At 34.8% G+C, this 22,014-nt stretch overlaps 1 long non-coding RNA gene across 1 annotated transcript; it reads left to right on the forward strand.

Annotated features, from left to right (window-relative positions):
* The first annotated feature begins 628 nt into the window (after nucleotides 1–628).
* Nucleotides 629–19,824, forward strand: LOC308557739. Its single transcript, XR_013998889.1, has 3 exons — nucleotides 629–689; nucleotides 2,252–2,390; nucleotides 19,737–19,824. It is a non-coding gene; the product is annotated as an uncharacterized lncRNA (long non-coding RNA).
* Nucleotides 19,825–22,014: the final 2,190 nt, after the last annotated feature.

The raw sequence follows: 22,014 nt of genomic DNA on the forward strand, positions 1-22,014 counted from the left end.
TGGTTGGGGAAGGGGAAGAAGGGGAAGGAGACACGGCCTCTGGGGAAAGGGGCTCCAGTTTGGATGAGGGCAGTTCTCCAGAAAAGGCAACAGTTGTGAGCCATTCTCGGTCCAGACTCACACAATTGCTGGAGAAATGGGTGCACTGGTTGGAAAAGAGCATCTGGGGCACCAATGTCATTCTCTACATAAAATTTCACACTCAAGGATTAATCTTTACATTGAATGTTGTAGATCTGCATAACTATAGCAATCGAGATAATTTTAGTAAACAAAAGAAATCCTACGTAATCTTCTTTGCTTTTCTTTGTTCAGATGGAAGAGCTATACTATAAATTAGTCAGATGATTGTCAGTCTCCACTTTTCCTGCTAAGCTGTGAAATCCTATCTGTACATTAGCTTTGTTCACAGGATACTGGGCGAAATGAAGATTTGGCTCTTATCCTGTTATTTGGATCATCCAGTGTGGATAACTTAGGCCCCAAGTTGGCTTTTCTTTTCTTACTTAAATAAATCAATTTGTTTAAACTGATCAAAGTCCTCTCCAGCTCGAGTATATTGGCCTGTACCTGACTGGGATTGGGTTTTCTCCACACCACCAAACAGTTTAGATGAAAAGCTGGAGATTGAAGAGTGTGGCACCTCATGTCCATATAAGACCAACCAAAAGATTTCAGCCATTTTCCAGGTTGTGATAAGTAATGATATTATGTTTTCATTTACTCTCAGTGGTTTCTGTTTTGTGAAGGTAGTTAATCTAATTTAACTGCATTTCCCTCAGCCAGGGAAATATAATTGCTTTTTTGCTTTTAAAGAGTAGTAGGATGTGAGTTAGTGGATAAAATCATATGAAAGCTGACTTTAATTTTTAAATTTAATTTGGGATTAAACTCTGCTTAAAAGATTTTTTTTTTTTGCTTTAAAATATGGAGATTTGGATAACTTATCCAAAATATTATTTTAAAAAAAATTTAGTACACTATTATCTTGGGTTTTTTAAGTTATTTTTTTCATTTTTGTTTTTATTGTTACTCTTTTCTTTTGTATGCCATTATCTTGGACAGCAAAGAAACTACAGTAATTCTTATAGCCACAGCATCCCCAGACAACAATGGGCAACAGTGACTCCATGTTCTTATTTAATAGATTAATCTATTTGAATTTATGTTGTGTTTAAGAAAAGTGATTATATGTCCCTTATATTTTTATTTAGACCAGAATTTTATTACCAAGAAGAACATCCCTTTAGCACTTTTGAAGACTTTTTTACTTTCTAGGTAATAATAGTTTACTTTATTCATTAATAATTTGAAGCATTTATTTTGTGAAACTTTTAGGGAAAAGATTATTTGAAGTCTAACCTCTTTCCTTCAGGATTTTAGACTTAATATCACCTGATAAAAACCTTTGCAGTTTTCCTAATACCTAAGAAAATGTTTTTCCTTTCCCCTAAATTGAAACTTTGAAATTTTGAGAGAAAAAGTATTTCTATAAAAATATCTATATGACATCTTAGATTGCATAAAACAAAATTAAAGGTTTTTCCCTGGAGCAAAAATGCTTTTTATACTTTGCCTAACTCTGCTTCAGATACGTAGGCCTCACCTACTTTGTATAGTAACACATACTACCATAGAGATCCTTGAGAGAAGAAATCTTTCTATGAGAGACTTACTTTGCAAATGCTATGGAATGGATTATGTCCCCACCAAACTAATATGTTGAAGCCATACACTTCAATCTGCCTGTATTTGCAGATGGCTTTTAGGGAGATAGCTGAGGTTAAATGAGATCGTAAGGGAGAGGCTGCGGTCCAATAGGACTGGTTGGCATCTTTATAGGAAAAGGGAGGGGAACCAAAGTGTTACCAGACTAAAGGGGTCCGTTTGCCTGTGTACATCAAAGCCCAATAAGACATGAACAGGAGCTTGCAGCAAAGAAAGTACAGGTTTATTTCAGGAAGTGGTCCATGCCCAGAGACAGGTGAGCTGGCGTTCAGATCTGGCTCCCTTATAGTTTCCAGGGGATGGGGTAGATAGGGTAAAAAATCATCAATCATGGTGACTAAGGGAATTAGGGTCATGATCAAGGTCCTGGTCTCTACTAATTGGTTGGCGCAAGGGTAGGGGGTAGTTGATCAATCGCTTAATCTGGTTGTGCCACTTTTCTGAGCCTGTAGCTGAAACACAATTAAGAGGTAGATGTTACCTCTAGTTTGACTGGGAGTCTGTCTCTGTGTTTTGTTCCTAGGATTATTTGATGCTGATCAGAACCTCATTGTCCTTAGAACTTAATGATTGAAAGAGTGGACTTTCAAGTGAGAAGAAGGCAGGCAAATCAGGGTCCTGGAGAAGGCGAGTTTTAATCAAAAGGAAAGAAAGGAGAAAAGGTAAAATTAAAGACATAACGTTTCTATAAGGTTATAAGAGGTCTCTCTCTTTCAGTGCAAAAATAAAGGCCATGTGGTGGATAGAGTGAGAAAGCTGTTCTCTGTAAGCCAGGCAGAGAACTCGTACTCAGAATCAAATTTGTCCATACCTTGATCTTGAACTTCTAGCTTCCAGAACTGTTAGAAGATGCATTTCTGTTGTTTCAGCCATCTAGGCTGTAAGATTTTGTTATGGGAGCCTGAGTTGACTAGTACTGCAAGTAACTGGTGTCAGGACCCAAACATCTCAATGGCTTATTTAGATTTAGTGTATATTAGATCATTTTCTTCTTCAGATTTGCTATCTATTGGTAGAAAATACACAACTCAGAGTAAAAATAGTGATTGACTTTTACTTGGTAGAATGATGCAGACACCAAGTGATAGTTAGTCTATTGATTTTGACATAGAAAATATTCTTCTATAATTATTATTATTTTTAAAATACATTTTTATTGATTTCAGAGAAAGGAAGGGAGAGGGAGAGAGAGAGAGATAGAAACATCAGTGACGAGAGAGTCATTGATCGGCTGCCTCCTGCACACCTCATGCTGGGGATCGAGCCCGCAACCCGGGCATGTGCCCCAACTGGAAATTGAAACATGATCTCCTGGATCCTAGGACAGTGCTCTACCACTGAGCCACACAGGCCGGGTTCTTTTGTAATTATTGATAAAATACTTTGTAGGCAGAACTAACTCCACATGCATTGATTTATCTTGTTCCTTTTCTCTCTTTAAAGAATTTTATATTTAAAATATGCAGACAATAATTACTGAGTATTTTCTATATATTACATATAGTCACAGAGTAGGAGTATTTACACCATGAAATGGCAAATAGAAAGTATGTTTTTTATTGATTTTAGAGTGAGAGGAAGGGAGAGGGAGAGAGAGAACCATTGATGTGGGATTGAACCCACAACCTAGGTAGGTTCCCTGACCCCACAGCCTTTCGGTGTATGGGATGACCCTCTGGCCAGGGTGACGGCATCTTTTGATGCACAGAAGTTTACAATTTGGTTTGTGATGTCATATCTAAGAAACCATTGCCTAATCCATTGTCATGAAGGGCTATGACGATGTTTTCTTCTAGGTGTTTATCATTTTAACCATTATATTTAGAAATAAGATCCATTTTGGGTTAATTCAATTTTTGGAATGTGAATACCCAGTTGTTCCAGAACCATTTGTTGAAAACTGAACAAACTGTTTCCCCACTGAATTATTTGGGCATGCTTATTAAAAATAATCATAAAGGTAAGAGTTTGTACCTGAATTCTCAGTTCTATTCATTGATCCATATCTGTATGTCTATTCTCACGCAAGCACTACAGTGTCTAGATTATTATAGCTTTGTGTAAGTTTGTGAAATCCTCTTTGTTATTCTTTTAAAAATTGTTTCCACTTTCAACAATGTTTTGCAGCTTTCAGTGTAAAAGTCTTTTAGGCCTTTGTTACATTTAATCTTAAATACTTTATTATTTTTTATTCTATTTTAAGTAAATTGTCTTCTTAATACCATTTCCATTTTGTTCATTGCTAGTGTGTAGAAATACAATTAATTTTTTATGATGATTTTGGAACTTACAACACTGATGAACTTGTTTGTTAGATCTATTTTTTGTAATTTAAGGATTTTCTTTATACAAAATCATGTCATCTACACATAGCTATAGTTGTACTTTTTCCTTTCCATCAGGATGCACTCTAATTCTTTTTCTTGTTTAATTGCCTTGTTTTTTTTTATTTTGCCATTTAATTTATTTACACGTTGTGCTACATTTAAAAACAATAAACTTGCAATCCTGGAATAAATCTTATAATAAATGCTGTAAAGTACTACTTTTTATAAATGGCTGGGTTCATTTCGATGTTATTTTGTTTAGGACTTTATGTGTATAATGATTAGGGGTATTGCTCTATATGTAGTGTCTTTATCTGGACTTGGTAGCAGTGTAACACTGGCCTTATAGAATGAATTAGGGAGAGTTACTTCCTCTCCTATTTTCTGAAATAGTTTGTGAAGAATTGATTAAATATTCGCTAGAATTTACCAGTATAGTCATCTGGGCCTGGGTTTCAATTGTGAAATATTTCTATTTTAAATTACTAATTCAATCTTTTTGCTTTTTATAGCTCTATTTAGGTGGTTTTTTTAAAATTTCTTCTTGAGTCACATTTTTCAGTTTGTGTTTTTGTAGGAATTTTTCCATTTCAAATAGTGTATCTATTTTGTTACCATACCACTGTTCATAGTTATTTCTTTCTACAGTTTTTTAAGACCCATGTTTAGGTTGCTGATTTGAGATTTTTAACACAAGTATTTTCAGCCATAAATTTCCATCTGTTTCTTTAGCTATATTCCACAGGTTTTGTATACTGCATTTCTCCTTTTAATTCATCTCAAAGTGTTTTAAAATTTCCATTGTGTTTTATTTTTTCCTTTAGCCAATTAATTATTTGGGAGAACAGTGTTTTAATTTTCACATATTTATGAATTTTCTGAATTATTAATTTTTAAATTCATTTAATTGGAGTCAGAGAATATACTTTGTATTATCTCAGTCCTTTTCAATTTAGTGAAGCTTGTATTACAGCTTAATATGTTGTTGATTCTAGAGAACGCCCATGCAAACTTGAGAATATGTGTTCTGTTGTTACTGGGTAAAGTATTCTACAGATGTTTGTTACGGTTAGTTGATGTACAGTGTTTTTCAAGTCTTCTATTTCCATGTTGATTTTTTTCTCTCTAGTTATTTTCCCTCTATTGAGAGTGGGGTAATGAGGTCCTCTACCGTTATGTTGATACAGTTTCTATTGATTATCTTTTTGGTCCTCTAAATGGTTAATATTTTCTTAATTTTTGTATGTCTCATTTTACTGAATATTAGATATTTAAACAATATAATATGAGAATTCTGTAAATTAGACCATCCTTTCCTAGAGCCTGTTGTCATCGTTACTTGTTGATGCTTTTGTATTTGCTCTTTGTTTAGTGACTTTTCCGAACTAATTCTGAAAATTCTATTCTTTGTTGTACGTGGCCCTGAAGTATCTGCTCTGTTATCTTAGTGGTCATCTAATGATTGGACAGAAATATTGCTAAATCCTCTGAAAGTTAGTTTCCAAACATCTGCAAGAGGCTTTGTGCGTGCGGTAGGGTGTACCTTCAATGCTCAGGCAAGCAGTTTACAACTTCCGATAGCCTTTACCTCTTGTCTGTACAGAGCCTCAAGCCCAGGTAGAGACCTTCTCAGGTCTTTCCTAGGCATATGCACAGATCTGAGCATGAGCACAGTCCTACGTAGACAAGTGCATGGCATTTAGATCCCCAGGGCTATGTCAGAGCAATTCAAAGCTTCCAATGGATATTTCATTCCTAGCTTTTCCTTTTAAGTGCTTTTGGTCAGCTTCTTGTTTGCCCCAACTGTTATTGCTGCCTCAGGCAGCTATGATTTAAATAGTTGCTGCTGATTATTTTTGACAAACTCCCCTTGGGAAATGGCTATTTACACTGAGTGAGCTTTGAGTCAGGTCAAATAGGGACAAGCCCGGAAAATGGGGGTTTCCAGGGAACTGCTAGACAGATCAAATAATGGCAATTTTCTGAAAATGCTGTTTGTGAGTGTTTCAATTCCAGTGTTCCTTTTCCAGTGGCTGCTAGGCTCTGCTTTTCATTATGATGATAGGACTGTTAGTTTTTGAAGCTACCATGAAGCTAGGAAGGAAACAGAAATAGGGAAAATTAATATACTACAAAGGTCACTGTATTTACCAGGATTCAGTTTTTTTCATGAATATTTTCTTGGATTGTTGCTAGCCTTTGGGTAATTTCAAGAATACTGAAAAGTTAATTTTTCTAATTTTTTGTTAGTGTCCTTGTGGTTTTTTATGGAGGAGCTGATTTTCCTAGGTCCTTGCTCTACCATTCCCATCAAAATCCCTCAGTTATAATAGTGATCGTATCTGGGTGATTTTACGTTTTGGTTATTATGAAGAATGCTGTTGTAAATATTTATGTTCATGACATTCAGTACCTATGTGCATGTTTTTTTCAAGGTCACAATGCTAGATTTCTAGTGTTCATCAATTTTAATTTTTTCTTTTCTTCAAGCATATGGCTATTATAGGAGAATGTTATATTTCCTTGTGCTCTGAAAATAAGTGGGACCAAAGAACATTTCTGGCCCAGTGTCTGTAAGCCTCATCCACATGACTTCCAGACTGAAGCATGTAATCAAAGGCAAATTATCTCTTCTCCCCTGTCGCTGTTACGGAAGAGCATTCCTGTTTGCAAGTTAGGGTCAAAAGGTCATTGCTTCCTAGATTACTCAGTCAACTGCATGAAAAATATGGGCTGAAGAGGTCCTTTGTATGCTCATGTAAACTTTAAAATCACTTTATCAATTTCCTCATAAGAACCTAATGGAATTTTGATTAGATACATTAAATCATTTTAGAAAGAACTGCACTCTTAACAATATTGCAACTTCCAATCCATGAACATGTAATATCTCTTTATTCACTTAGTTCATTAATTTATACCAAAAATATTTTGTGATACTCAATATACAGATATTGTATATCTTTTCTTAAATTGACTCCTAAGAATTTCATATGCTGTTATAAATGATAGCTTTTATACCTTTATTTTCCAATTATTTGTTGTTAGTCTATAGAAATATAATTGATTTTTTTATATTTGTAATCTTGCATTACTGCACTTATTACTTCTAGTTGCTTGCAGGCTATTTTGGATTCTTTTTCACAATCTTGTTATCTATCAATAACGGTATTTTACTTCTTTATGACTCCTGTTTGTTCTGTTTTCTCCCCCTCTTGTGGTCCAGCTAGAATATCCAATACAATATTAAACACTAATAGCTTGATGGGACATCTTTGCTGTAGTCCCTCTTTTAGAGGGAAGTGTTCAACATTTTCATTAATTCAGGTGTTAGCCATAGATATTTTTCATATCCGCCCTTTATCATATTGAGGATGTTTCCTTCTGTTCATAGTTGGCTGAGAGTTTTTAATCATATATGATAAATGTTTTCAAATGTTTTGTCAGCACCTATTAAAATAATATACTATTTTTCTCCTTTATAATATGCTGTATCATTAATAAATTCTTAATGCATTTTTATGATACATTTCAATTGGTCATGATGCATTTTTCTTGTTATACATTGCTGGGCTCAATTTCCTGACACTTTTTAAATTTTTGCATCCTTGTGCATGAGTGATATTGATTTGTATTTTTTTTGGTTGCAGAATAGCTGCCAGGTTTTAGTATCAGGGATATGCAAACACCAAAAAGCAAGTTAAGAACTATGCCCTTTTACTGTAGATTCTCAAAGAGTTGGTGTAATACTGGGATTACTGATATTATTCTTTAAATATTTAATATAATTAATCAATGAAGTCATGTGGGCTGAGATTTGTGTTTGTGTGTGTGTATGAGTGTGTGTGTGTGAGTGTGTGTGTGTGAGTGTGTGTGTGTGTGTGTGTAAAGGTTTAGATTTATTTCTGGTATACAAACATTCCCTATGAAATTGCTATGTAGATAAAAACTTCTTCAGTGCATTAGTTGTGTTTATAAATCTAGGTAAGTCATAATTTTCCCTCAGCATATTGAAGATATAGGTTCACTAAAACTTCACTTCTATTATTTGTATTTATAAGTCAATTATCAATGTAAAGGTTGCTAAATTAAAGGTAATAATTTTTTCTCTGGCTCCATTAAACCAATCAAGCAAATAATATTTCTCTGTACTTTTGTATTTACATGTGACCATATTGCAATTTTTATTTTTTATCTGTCCTGCTTGAGATTCCTAGAGCTTCTTGTGGATTAGTGAATTTCATCATCTTGAACAAATTCCCAGGCACTGACTGTATATTTACATATTTTTTGTTTTATATTCTTTCTCCTTTTTATGAAATTCTGGTAATGTTGGCCTTTTAATTCTTTATTTGTTAAATGTTTCAAAAAATGGAATAATGGTCATTCACAGATGCCCACACCTGAATCCTCAGAACCTGTGAATATGCTACCCCTCATGGCAAAAGAGACTTTGCAGATACAATTAAGCTTAAGGTCCTGAGATAGGAAGTTTATCCTAGATTATCAAGGTGGACTCAATTTGAGTCCTTAAAAGACGAAGTAAGGAGTGTGTTAAAGAAATAAAACTTTAGAGGGACTCTACCCGCAGTTGCTGGCTTTAAAAATGTAGAAAGAGAACCACAAAACAAGGAATTTGGCAGCCTCTAGCAGATGCGAAGGACCCTCAGTGTACAGCCAGCAAGGAAACACACCTTAATGCTACAACAAGGAACCAAATTCTCCCAAAAACCCAAATGAGAAGAAAAAAGATTCTCTTTTACAAACTCCAGAAAGAAATGTAGCCTGCCTATAGCTTGATTTTAATCCAGTAACACCTGTATGGATTTCTGACCTATAGAACTGAGAGTAAATTTGTGTTATGTAGGCTGCTAAATTTGTGGTGATCTGTTATGGCATCAATGGAAAACTAATGTATGTGTTAATAGTTATTTTTATTTTCTGAATACTTTTATAGGCAGCATTGGGGATATTTTCGTTTGGTTTATTTGTCAGTTCACTAGTTCCCTTTTAAGCTGTGTTGAAATGCTTGTAAAAGCTATTCACAATGTTTTTGTTTGATATTATTGCTATTATTTTTTCCTAGAAGTTTTTTTTTTTATTTTTTTTCCCCCTAGAATTTTGGTTTTATTTGAATCTGATTTTAGCATTCTAATAAATGTTTACAATTATTTTTATACTTATTCTTTGTAACACTGTAAGCACACTTATATATAATCTCTTCTGGAAATTCTAATATTAAAAATATGCAGGTATATTTCTGTTCTCTATTTATTCTCCTGATTCTTTCTCATGATTCCATGTTTACATATTTGAAATTTCTTGGAAAACTTTTGTTCTTATATTAAGGTATTGTGCTTGCTTCTGCTAGCCATTTGGTGGCAATGCTAAACAGAAATTATTTTAATTAAAATGCAGCTTGATTTTTGTTTTGTTTTGAACCATGATGGTGATGCCATTTTGTAAGTTTGCAAATATGGAAGATTATCTTGTATTTGTTTAAATTATATAAAATTATGTAATTTATGTAAATTTTACCCCAGTTCATATTTAGTGTCAAAGAAATTTTTCCCCCTGTTGTTCTGCCCTGTAGGTAGGGTATATTTATTTCTGATTCACAATTAAGTGAAGGGTGCTAACTTTGCATTCTAAATTTTATTAGAGGAGTGTGTTATTTTGCTCTTCAATTTGGGCAGGTCTTAGAGTTTTATTTTCATAATAGCACCAAATCATCTTTGAAAACCGTAGCTCAAATTTTCACAGTTTGGCAAATACCCTTTGGATGAAGGTGTCTTCAGTGTTCAACTTCTCTCTCTGGATTCCAGCCTTCATTCAGAGTTTGGCCTTATATTTATTTACTATTCTTCCAATTCTTCAGTTATTTTAACAAGGAGGTTTTATTTATTTTTCAGCATTTGAGGTTATCTTCAGTTGGGGGTAATGTCTGAATATCTAAGTTGTCCTATTTCTGGACATAATTAATTTAAAAATATGTATTGAGAATTTATCACACTTCTGATATTCCTCTATGAATAAGACATGGTTCTGACCATTTGGAACTTATAGTTAGTTCTATAGCAAAAACAAATAAATAAGAAAAATTTTAAGCTATATAAATAGAGAATGGAAATTTGAGATTATCTAGATCCATACTCTCACTCATGAGACTGTGAGGTGTGGTTGATTATTCTGATTGCAAATTGCAAAGTCAAGACTGTCAGTTACCCTCAACCCCAGATCAAGGTTCTCCTCACTGTCATATTGATTTACTTCCATTTATTGTTTGTTAATGTGTCTAATAACTGGATTCTGTTTCGCCCTATGGATCAAGCTGATTATAGGATTTTCTTTAAGAGTTCTTTAAGAACTCTCTAAGAAAAAATTTTGTATGAGCTCTTAAAATACAAACTGCTAAAGGTATATGTATTATTCTGTACATTTGAGTGCTATAAACATAGTAGACTCACTTAAAAATCTGCTTGATATATTCTATATAACTAGAGTAAGACAAGAAAAATTGTATAATTTTAAATAAAAAGTCAAAGGAGAAAACTAGAATATTAGGTTGGAGATCTAGTAAGTGCTACAGGCACAGACTATGACAAGGAAAAGAAAGGGTTTAGGAAAACAGCTCTACAAATGGTTCATTAGCAACTACTCAAAGGTGTGGGGACACACGCAAACTTGAAGTTGAAACTTTTTCCCTCTCAATGTGTCACTCCATTGCTTCCCTAATGAACACTTTTATCTAACAGTGAATCTATGATTTTTGGGTCAAACTCTCTTGTTAGACAATTTTCAACATATTATCTGTCTTGTTTTTTTTCTACAAGCATTTTTTGTCTTTTTGGCTATAGATTTTTACAACTGTTGTTCCCAGCCAAATAGTTGACATTTTACCACAGAACATTAAATTATCACATTTCCCACCCACATAAATGTTCTTTCACCTTTCTTTTCAGGATCTTTGCTCCCACAAACCTCATTACTTTGAGGAAACCATTCCATATGTGCACGGAACAGAGGCAAGAATTCTGTGTTTTTTTTTAAATTATTACCTAAAAATAGTAAAACATTATATAGCTACATTTATCTGATTTTTTAAATTAATTAATTATTTTATTTATTTTAATTCCTCACCTGAGGATATCTTCTCCATTGCTCATCAGAGAGAGCAGAAGGGAGAGAGAGCGAGAGAAAGATCGATGTGAGAGACACACACTGATTGGCTGCCTCCCGCATGCAGGGCCGGGATCGAGCCTGCAACCGAGGCACGTGCCCTTGACCGGGATGGAATCTGGGACCCTTCGGTCCGTGTGGGACGCTCCAACCACTGAACCAAACCGGCCAGGGCTATCTGATTTTTTGACTGCTTGTCTGTCTGGCTGTGAAAGTGTTTCATTTTGTTATAATTGAATAAATACACAGTAAAATACTAGATATTATTTATGTACTAATACTAATTTCCATAATCTATGGAGTGTTTTCTATCTGCCAAACAGTTCTAAGAAACTTTCCTATAGAGCTCATTTAATCCTCACAACAATATTCTGAAATAAGTACGACTATTGCCCCTCTTTTACAGATAAGAAAGCTAACACTTTCAAAGTTGCAGTAACTTGCTCAAGGGCACACAAGCCCTAAGAGAATTAAATCAAGACAGTCTGGCTCTGGAGTCTATGTGCTTCAGAGTTTGCTTTCTGGCCTTTAATTTATTTACTTGGGTCAACCAAGTCCTCATATACATAGTTTTATAGTATTTTAATTTATCTCGTATTCTTATTTTCTGATTTTGAAATTTTCTTTAAGTTTTGTCCTTCAAAATGTAGGCTTTTGAAAGACAGAGGTTGTGTGTGTGTTGTACAGATTATATACACAGATACATACATATATGATACAGAGATACATACATACACATTTATGTTATAGTTTCAACATTTGAGAACCATACTGCATATACAGTTTTTCTTTTTAACTTCTTTCTCTTTCTAGCTCATAAAATTAAGTAAGCATTCCATATAATTAAATGTTATTAAAAGCGGAAACATGATTTTAAAGATGGCTTAGAAATTCATCACAAAAATGTTTTATATAACCAATAATTCATTACCAACTTATACTTCTTCCATTTCACTATGATTAAAAATTACTTGTCAATGTTTATATTCATTCACTGTTTATATTACACATGGATCTTTTCAGATATCATTTATCACTTTTTATGCCCATTGCCCCCTTCCAAAACTTTCTTTTCCTTTGCGTCTAATGGTGCACTAGTATACAACTCTTGAAAGATTGTCTGTAAAATAAAGGAGACATTTGCTTGCAAGCAGGAAAAAGGCTGTGTCTTGTAGATTATGCCATCATATAGTACACAGAGCTAGATTATAAAAGCCCAGTTCCCTTCCATCAAATTTAAACAACCTTTATTCATACCCAAGATTCTAGTGTAGAACAACTTTGTGGGATTAGTTTAAAGCTTGTGTGTTGCCCGAAACCTTGCCTTGCTTGATTTGTTTCCCGATTCCTGTTTTATGAATCCACTTCCTTACTGGTTTCTCCTATGGAGCACTTTCTCAATAATTCACTTGCAGATGAATTCTCAGAGTTAGAACTGCCTTTGAGGAAGCCTTATGTGAGACAGAATGTCTTTATATGTAAATCTTGACACATAACTCTCATAATATTCTTAATATATCTTCTTAGATTTGGAATGACTCTGTCAAAAAGTGTGAAAATTTTTATGGCCCTGACATTTGTACTAATATTCATTCTTCCCAGGTTATAAGATTGCCAATATAGCAGCACTCTCTACAGTGATTGACTGCAAAATGGACTGTACAATTTTAGCTTCTTTCCAGCATGAATAGGAAATTTCTTTTTTTTTTTTCTTTCAAATTTGTCATTTCCATTCTGAGAAGGAGCAAACAGTTAGAAACCAGTTCTCATGTTATTATTTTATCTGTAATTCCAAAGGCTATGATCAACACTTAATTTAATTTAGATTGGGTCTACATGTATTTCAATTGAAACTAAAATTTTTAGTTTAAATAGGGCACGCATATCTCTGTGCCAGTCTGTGATAATAACTAAATTATTTTTTGCAGTTCATTTTGCCAATAACCTTGGAAATTTGACAGTCCTATTTTGTTCTCATAGATACCTTTTGTGTTCCACACATGTTCATCGATTGCCTTCTACCTGCTAGAATTGGTACATAATATGCATCCTACCAACAGTCTAATAGCGAATATAGACAATCACACAGGCAAATAAGAGACAATGTGAGAGAAGTGTTTTAGTGAGGGCAGTATAGTCCGCTCCAGAGAGCACTTTGGAAAATATTTTAAAAACCAGAAAAAGCATAATTTTAGTGGATGTCAAAAGTGAGCAAATAATTGAAATTTGTCCACTACAAATAGTCATGGGCTATGAGGATTAATGAAGGTTGTATTATGTCAGGCAAGTTAAAAGTTTAGGGTCAAGGAGAACATGTACTTTTGTGGAAGTGAAAAAGTTTGTTATTGCTGAAGATATTCTCAGAAGCCAGCTGACGAGGAATCTTGCAGGACATATAAAGAAGTTATGAATTATACATAATAGCATGGAAACTCATTGATAAGTTATGGATTTGGAGAAAAAATATTATCAGGTTTCCAAGTTAGTACTATAATTCAGCATGATGCATGAACAACTGATTACAGGAGGGTTACATAGGGAGAAGGCAGTAAGGAGGTAGGCAGGGGTTACAATTATCCAGGTGAGACAATTTGGAGTGAACTATTGGTAGCTGCAGTGTAAACAGAGAGAGGTGATTAGAAATAAGGTGTATTGGATGTAAAATCCAGGGAATTTATAATTGAATAGATATGGAGAAAATGGGAGAGGAAAGAATAAGGGGTGAGATGGAAATTTCTGTCTTTGGTAATTGGGTGGAAATTAGTTTCATTCTTAAAGACAGAGAATGGAACAGAAATATCGGTTTCAAACTGAAGATGAAGCATTCATTTTGGAAATACTGAGTCTGTGGTGCCAGTAGCAGACTAAAATACATATATTTACATATAACCGATACATAGATCATGTTTTAACAGTCAGTTCTGGGATGAAGATCCAAGCTTGGGAGACATTAACAGCATGCAAATAACACTTAAAACAATAGGGGAAGGTAATAGAACCTAAAAAGAATGATTAGAGTGAGAAAAAGAGGTTATGACAGAAACTTGGATAATACAGTATTTAAAAGAAAGAGTAAAAAAAAAAAATACTCTGAGGGATTGGCCAGAGAGGAAGAAAATGTTCTAAGAAAAGGAAGTGATTAATGGAAAGATCAGATAAAATTAAGACTGATGATTGTTCGTGGATTACCAGCAAGAATTAGTGACAATGAACAGAGATATTTAGTGAAGTAATGGGTACTGTGGATAGACTGAAGTGAGTTAAGGTATAAGTGAGCAGTGGAGAAGCAGAGGCAGTGAGTATAAACAACCTTTTATAGAAGTATGACTGTAGGAGAGGAGAGATATAATCTGAAGCACAGGCGTGGGATGGATTTTAGAATGAAAAAAGTGCCTTTTCCATTACAACCAAAGAGAAAGAGAAAATAGTAGATAGAAATATAAAGAAACTCAAAAGATGGTAACATAAATTGGAAAGTCTGTCATCCTGTGGATTACCCTTATTTAATGAATTGCACATTGAGGTCATTTGCACAGAGAGGGATTGGAAGGAGGAGATGGGGTAAGATTTTAAAAAGCCACTCAGAGAACTGTATATATTGCTGTTACAAACTCATTTAAAATTTAACTTGGATTCTAGTCAATAGTCATTTGTAGAAATATGATATGCTCTGGATTTTTCAATACTTTATTTTTTTAGAGCAGTTATAGGTTTACAACCAAATGAAGAAGTACAGAGATTTCCCATATTATCTTATGCTCAAACTCATGCATATTTTCTCCCATTAGCAACCTCACTCACCAGAATGGCATATTTTTACCCAAGATGAACCCGCATTGATATATCATAATCATCTAAAGTCCATAGTTTAAGTTAGGGTTCACTCTTGGTGTTGTGTGTTCGGTGGGTTTGGACAAATGTATGTGACATACATCTAGCATTATAATATAATGCAGAGTATTTTCACTGCCATAAAAATTCTCTGAGCTCCCTCTATTTATTTATCCCCCCTACCCTTGGCAACCATAGATTTGTTAATTGTGTAGCTTTGTATTTTCCAAATTTATATAGTTGAAATCATAGGTATATAGCTTTTTCAGACTGGTTTCTTTCACTTACTAATATGCATTTAAGGTCCCTCCATGCCTTTTCATGGCATGATAGCTCATTTCATTTTAGCCCAGAATGACATTCCATTGTTTGGATGTACCACCGTTTATTTATCCATTCACCTACTGAAGGACATCCTGGGTGCTTCCAAGACTTTTTAATTATAAATAAAGCTGCTATAAACATCTGTGTGCAGATTTCTGTGTGAACATAAGTTTTCAACTCTTTTGGGAAAATATCAAGGAGCATGATTGCTGGATCCTATGGTAAGAATAGTTTTGGTTTTGTAAGAAGCCACAAACTGTCTTCCAAAGAGGTTGTGTCATTGTGCATTCCCACCAGCAATGTGAGGCTTGTTGCTCTATGTCCTCACCAGCATTTGGTGTCATCTGTGCTCCAGATTTTGGCCATTGTAATAGGTGTGTAGTGGGATCTCATTATTGTTTTTATTTGCATTTCCCTAATGGCATATGATGTGGAGCATCTTTTTATATGCTTATTTACTATCTGTATATCCTCTTTGGGCAGTGCCTATAAAGGTCTTTTGTCTATTTTTCATTTGGGTTGTTTTCTTACTGTGATTTTTTGTTTTATATATAATTAAAAAATCACAGTATACTGAGTTAAAGTGAAGATGCCTAAATAGTGTGACTGCCAAGCTCCAGTATATCATTTCTCATAATATTTTTACAATTCTTGAACTTGCTTCATAATGTACAAAGTATTTTCATGGCTATTTCATATGACTCTTATGAGAGATTTGGGACACCTACAAGTAAAGTATTTTGCTTTGATTGTACAGGTAAGAGAACTGAAGCTTAGAACCTATTATTGTTTGTCTTTTTCATTGTCATTTGGCAAAGCCAACTCTCTAATTCAGATCTTCTTTCAAGTGGTCATTCTCTCATTCTTTTAATTGATCAATTTCTGTTCATGTATTTTTATTTTATTACAAGTTGAAAAGGGAGAGGTCTCAGTAATTGTTCTAAAAAGTGTCCTCAATTAGAATTTATATCTCATAAGCTACATAGGTAATGTGTCTTGGAGTTAACACCTCAGCTCTGATCCTAATTTTGCTATTTTCTGGCAAAATAGCAAACCTTTATCCAGTCACTGAAACTCTCTAGACCTGTAGTCTCTTCAACTAGGCAATACAAGATTTAACAATCTCTGTGATAACACCCAGCTCTGCAATTCTCTGCTTCTCCAATTATTTTGATGAAATAATTATCTTTGTGGTTCACTGACTACCTAGAACACAATAGCTTGAGATATTCTTAATATAATCACAAATATTTAAATGAAAAAGGTCATTTTGCATTTCTTTCTCAGTTGATAAGATGACTAGCACCATTACTATTGGCAAATCTAATGAAATTATTCACTTTCTCCCTCTTTCTCTGATGCTGTTGCCTAGTTCTCCTATGGACACGGGGACACTTTAAACAAAGATGGTGTATTTCAACACTATCCTGACTTAGGGTCAGAGTGAGAGGTCCCCAGTTGGGTCTTTCCTGGATAGGTGCAGCTACCTTCTCACCACCATCATTGTTCTTTGGTCATTGCTCCCTTTTCCACTCACGGAGAAAAAGAAAATCTTTTGTGTGTCCTAGATCTTTGATGGTAGTTCAACGCTGGGGTAAGAACTCAGTGCAGTCTGGGGTAAAAGATGGTCATCACTCTTGTGCACAGGTACATTTATTATAAAGCCAATGAACTTAACCTTCAGGGAGGCTTTTTAGTAACATGAGAGGAGGCCCATGGGAGAGGGCCTAGCAACATGTTCATAAGTTCTTTCCTGTTAAAAAAGGGGGTGGGAAGGCAACAAAATTTTATAAACATGAGGATCCACAAAAATGGATTCATCCTGTTCTTGCTGCTCACTCAACTTGGCATGTAGTGAATGCATTTAACTGGTAGTCTCAACTGGATGAGAGCCAAGCACTGATTTTTCTTCCCTATGTTTTCCTGTTGGTGACAATAAATGGTGGTCATTTGGGTAAAGGCTTAAGATCTCTTAAAACCAGGCTGCTCCTGTTCCCTTAATGAGTAAGCATTTTGCAACCAGTCCACAATGGCTTTTATTTTGGCTTTTCTCCAGGGACAATAAAACTAATAATAGTTGTTTTTATGAAAAACGTTTTGTTTTAACCTAAGTTATTATATTTATTATGTATCCTCCCACCTTTCGGTTCTTATCCTCTGTTTACCCTCTCCATAAAGCAGAAGGTAACATACCTAGTAGCCGAAGGAAGGGAAGAAAAATTCTCTTAGAACAGGTAGGAAATTTGAAATATTATTTCCTTACATCTTTAATGATTCTCAGAGTATTTGAAGGGACTTTTCCAGTAATATTGAATCACACATAATAAACTACTTAGTTTCCCCAGAAATATTAATCCTTAAAATTATATAATTGATCTGAACTACTTCTTTATTTAAAAGTTTTCAGTATTATGGAGATATTTTCATTTGATATAGCAATAGGTAGAATTTGTTTTGACACCTTGTTAAAGTTTAGAAATTTTTATTTAGCAGCAAAACAAACATTGCAAGAAAATAATTTCCTCTTCATTTTGCCTGTTCATTTGGGCCAATACACCCTTTTATTTTTTCGAGAGATTTAGCATTTTGGGATGCTCAAGAAAATACCCCAGATGTTTGGGGTACAAAAGACATTTATTCTACATAGTTTATTTTCTAATGGCTATTTTCATAGCTATGATATGATATTAAATGCACAATTATAAAGATAAAAAGCAGGGCAAGAATCAACAATGAAGAATAGATAAAAGTGATCAATATGTTTCTGGCAGCTTTGTATTGTCAACATAAAAAGGCAAATTATTGGGCTAAAGAGGGATACTCAGTTGAATATATAATTTAATTGTAATACTTGACTACAATGTGTGATATTATGCCATTTAAATAACATTAAATAACACTGGGTTTCTTTTTTTATTATGGCCAACTATGCTAAGTAAGATTATAACTGACAATTAAAATGCATTACAAAGAAATATAGCGATGAAAACAATTGTCACAAGTGAGCCAAAATTAAAGCCGAACAAAAGCAAATCAGTTATTTATGTTTCCTCTACATTTAGTAGTATTATCATTTGTCATTTAAAAGGACACTTCCTTCATAGAGATTATCTCTTAGTTTACATTTAATATGTAAATCTTAGCAGTTAGTCTGCTTCTTAAAAACTTGGGATGTGCTGGCACGATGTATGTACATCTTCTACAATGAAGATAGCTCATGCATACAATAGCCTTCTTCCCAGAGGACTAATGATTTATAACAGGCAAGGTTTGAAGAATGTCTGTCATACTTACTCTACAGTCTGAGTACCCGCTTCTTTTGTTTTTCTTTATTTTATTTTATTTTATTTTATTTTATTTCATTTTATTATTTTATTTTTTCCCGTCACCACTTAAACCCCTATACCCTCTTCCACCTCCACCCACTACCTTCCTCCCCCACCCCCTGCAATCACCAAGTGCCCTCTTCTATAAAAAGGGATGGCAGACAGTGTTTATGGTTTACCTTAGAGTTGGATAAATCAATTATATTAGATTATATTTGTAAGAATAACCTACAGATTAGTAGTAGTAAGCAGAGGTCAGAATGGTATCCAATAGAAATTTGCCACTAATATGCAGAAAAATAAAAATAAATAAATAATTGGCGCAAAGCATATGATAAGAAAATGAGAGTTTAAACAGACTCCAAGATAAATATTAGATAAAATAGAACCTAATTAGAGCCTGTCCTTCTGAACAAGGAAAACGGCTGAAAGGTAAGCAGCTATATATTATCAATTTATATATATTTTAGGTTGATAATACGAGTGGGTGAATAAACATGTTTTGGGCAATTTAGAGGGTAGAATAAGCAGAATTGGCATCTAGATAAAGATGATTTACAGAGAAGAAGCATTATGCAAAAGTAGACATAGTAAGCATAATTTAATGTATTAGGATGATCTTTCAAAATGTAAAGTATATATGTTATAATTTATTATATAAAACAATCGGAGTAGGTGCTGCTGATGTCCTGTCCCTGTTCACTTCCCTGGCTGGTATGACCATCAGCTCAGCTGTAAGGGGCTACATTAGCAGCTTATACTTGGGGCAGATGTGATACTCTTAACCCCAGTGCATTCAGTGACTCACTGATATGGGCCCTTATGATTTATTTGCCCTACACATCAAGAGGATGATTCTGCAATGTGATTTATGCTCATAAATCAGATCGAGGCTAGAATTTATGTGAGACCACATGCTTGCACATCTTCTTCCCCTTCCCTGTTTTACTTCCCTCATCCACAGGTTTTCCTGATGATAACTGCCTTAATTGATCTTGCGCCCCTGAATCCCTCACTCTAGCTTTGCATGTGTGGTGACTAACCTCCTAGAGTTGGTACCAGAAGTGGTCCTGGGAAGAACACTAAGAATTTGATTCTAGAGGAAGTTTATCAGCTAACTACCTGGCAACGAATACTTTGTCACTTAAGGTATGTGCAATGTTAATTGTCCTTAGCATTCTGTACCAGTCTGTCATTAGGAATTTACCTGTGGTGAACTGAAAACAAAGACAGAGGTAGAAGAAGAATGCATGGTTCTTGCCATGCCAAAAACTCTGGCACTGGAAAAGAAAGGGAACATGCTCATGACATGAATAGTGAAAATGGGGTGGCTATTGCTGAGCACCAATGATGGTTTCAAGAAAAAAGATAATGGCTCCAGAGGATTAGTCACCAATTTAATATAAAGGGTGAAAATCAGAGGTCCTCAATGGCAGCATTTAAGGAAACATGCATCTCCTGTAGCTGGAGGGCTAATAATACTGAAGAGTAGGATCAGGAACTACACGTAGGAAGAGCAAAACTCCAGGAAAAGCTGGATTCTCAGCTCCCGCAATTCTCTGCCTCACAGGGAAGCAGAACTGAGATTGAAATATGGGATATCTGGATATGTGCACTTGAGAACAGTAAGCACCCAGATTCCCTTGGCCCTCTGAACTTCTAGATGTGGCCCACTCCCGCATTTTAGAGGGTAGCATCTCCCCCTCATCTTCTCTTTCCTTTACCTGTAGTTCTTTCTGAGGCCTCAGAATAGTGAGGTGCTTTATAGGATAATGCTTTCCTAGTCAGGATCTATTCCAGCTTCCTATACAGACAACCAAAAAAATAACTAGAGGCAAATTTCATTATGGCCTATCTAGTGAAACACTGAGAGAGAGGAGAGGGAGAAAAGAATTATAAGAGGAGGGATTATAAACTATGAAATTTCACTATGTCGTGTTGACAAGACCTGGGGAAGGTTAAGCCTGGGAGTGCACTCTGATGTTGTGAGATCAACAAGGGTAGAACATAAATATGGATATGGTGGTGCTTGTGATAGTGGGATACTTTCCCATCAAACAAGATTTAAGGCTCTGGCCAGGGCAGTAAAGAGAGGAATACTAGTTCTAACTCAATGCTTTAATGGCCTTTAGAAACTGGGAGGCAAGACAGGGGATAGACAACAGCCAGCATGATATGAAGTAGAAATGCCAGAAGTGCCTGGAAGACCATGGTGGAAGGGATAAAACCACTCAGAGAAGTAGGCATATTATAGTGAATTAGTTATATAAGACCAGAAGAACCACCAGTTTGATGTTTCTTGGATGGACCCTATATTTATCAAGGAAGTAATGATACACAACAGGGAAAACACTGGGATTAAGAGGGTCTGTAGGCTGGGACTTAGGGTCGGAGCTTCTGGCCCATAACTGTGATCACTGACTCCCAAAACAGAAAAGACCAGGTGGCTACACTTAACAGAAGTTAGATGGGCATAATCATTGTAACAGCCATCTATTTTTGAATGTCAGCTAGCATGATAGGACTGCTGGGGATCTATAACAATGAATAACAAATTACAGCTTTCCTAGAGAACCTAGAGGAGCATTGCCAGATAAAATACAGGGCATGTGGTCAAATTTAAATTTCAGATAAACAATGCTTAATTTTTTAGTATAAGAATGTCCCAAATATTACATGGGACATGTTTATATGGAAAGAATTTTTATTATTCATCTGAAATTCAAACTTAACAGGTATCCTGTATTTTTATTTGCTATATCAGGGACACTTATTTTAGAGACAAGATGACCAGCCCACAAGGCTAACACTTAATATACAGGGTGGGCCAAAAAGTAGGCATATAGTTGTTTGTATGGAAAATGATGCAATAATTAATAAATAATAATACAAGAATAAACTGTGTTTTGTGTAATTACAACTGTAAACCTACTTTTGAAAGACCCTGTATATAACTAAAGGTTCTCAAGAACACATGAGCATAAAGCTTAGGTCAGCCAGCCCCAATGTAAAAGGTCACTATCCCTTTCTTAGGTTCCAACTTAAGCAAATTTTCACACCTTGAATTTATTAGCTAATGAAGTGATGGGGGTCCCCTTGAGGAATAGACCAGTATGCATAGTAATGATTCCCCCAGCTGTTCTCCAAAGGAACTTAAGTCCATTTACTCAGGTAATCCTTCACTGCAGAAAAGAGAATACCTAGATCTTTTAAAAGCTTTAGAATACAGATTCTGTGTTTAAAGCCAGAATCATAACATCATCATGGCACACCTCTTAGAATATTGGTGCTTGGGAATC

Source organism: Miniopterus schreibersii, assembly GCF_964146895.1.
Source record: "Miniopterus schreibersii genome assembly, chromosome: 5".
Lineage (NCBI taxonomy): Eukaryota > Metazoa > Chordata > Mammalia > Chiroptera > Miniopteridae > Miniopterus > Miniopterus schreibersii.